This window comes from Pan troglodytes, chromosome 20 (genome assembly GCF_028858775.2).
Source record: "Pan troglodytes isolate AG18354 chromosome 20, NHGRI_mPanTro3-v2.0_pri, whole genome shotgun sequence".
In the NCBI taxonomy this organism is placed as follows: Eukaryota; Metazoa; Chordata; class Mammalia; order Primates; family Hominidae; genus Pan; species Pan troglodytes.
In genome coordinates this window covers 20,212,447-20,213,853 of record NC_072418.2, presented here as the reverse complement: position 1 = coordinate 20,213,853, position 1,407 = coordinate 20,212,447, and positions in this window count along the sequence as shown.

The window sequence follows — 1,407 nt, the reverse complement described above, 5'->3', positions numbered from 1 at the left end:
GCCTCCAGACGCTCTCCGAGACCCAAGGCCCGGAGTGACGTCACCTGCAGCCCTACCCAGGACGCCCCGCCCCCGCACCGATCTTAAAGGCACACAGCGCTCGGAGCGCGTGGAAGGGATGTTAGGGGTAGCGTTAGGGTTAGGAACCCGCGCTTCCTCCAGGCGCCTCCTACCACTGACACCTCCGCCAGATGCGCCGCCCAATTTCCCCACGTATAAAACCCGGGCTGTGCCACCAGGCGGACTTGGCTACTTAGGACCTGGTTTGGGACCCAAGAGACCTTAGCCTCAGTTTCCTCTGCTGCAACGTGGGTTTTGCCATCCTAGTTTTGGATCTCACAGGGATGTCATTGAGGGTTGTGGAGAATAAAGGTCATGACGTCCACAGACCTGGCGTCACATTCAGTCCCCGCCTTGGGCTTGCTATATGTGAGCCTCAGTCTGTCCATCTATAAAATGAGATCATAGAGACCCTATAGGGTTGGCGTGAAAATAGAGCCAGGACATGATAATGGACCGTTCTGAGCACAAGCTCTTCCAGAGACAAGGGCCATGTTTTCATGGAAACGCTGTCAAGGGATTGTTTTCCAATACTCTAGAGCCGCATTTTCAAATTGATTGACTTAGTATTACACTTTTTTTTTTTTGAGACGGAGTCTGGCTTTGTTGCCCGGGCTGGAGTGCAGTGGTGCAACATAGCAAGACGGTGCCTCTATTTTTAAAAACAATAAAAACTTTAAAAAATACATCTGAACATTATTATTATTTTCTTTTTCTTTTCTTTTTTTTTTTTTTTTGAGACAGCGTCTCACTCTATTGCCCCGGCTAGAGTACAGTGGCGCGATCTCGGCTCACTGCAACCTCCGCCTCCCGGGTTCAAGCGATTCTCCTGCTTCAGCCTCCTGAGTAGCTGGGACTACAGGCACGCGCCACCACGCCCGGCTTTTTTGTGTTTACAGTAGAGATGGGGTTTCACCATATTGGCCAGGCTGGTCTCGAACTCCTGACCTCCTGATCTGCCCACCTCAGCCTCCCAAAGTGCTGGGATTACAGGCGTGAGCCACCGCGCCCAGCTTATTATTATTATTTTCACAGAGAGGGTCTTACTCTGTGGCTCAGGCTAGAGTGCAGTGGTGTGATCACATGATCATGGCTCACTGCAGCCTCAACCTCCTGGGCTCAACTGATCCTCCTGCCTCAGCCTCCCAAGTAGCTGGGACTACAAGTGCACTCAACCACGCCCAGCTAATTTTTAAATTTTTTTGTAGAGATGGAGTCTCACTATGTTGCCCCGGCTGTTCTCAAACTCCTGGGCTCAAGTAATCCTCCCCCTTCAGCCTCCCAAACTGCTGGGATTACCAGTGAGCCATCATGCCCCGCTAAAACTTAATTTTTAAGAATGATACA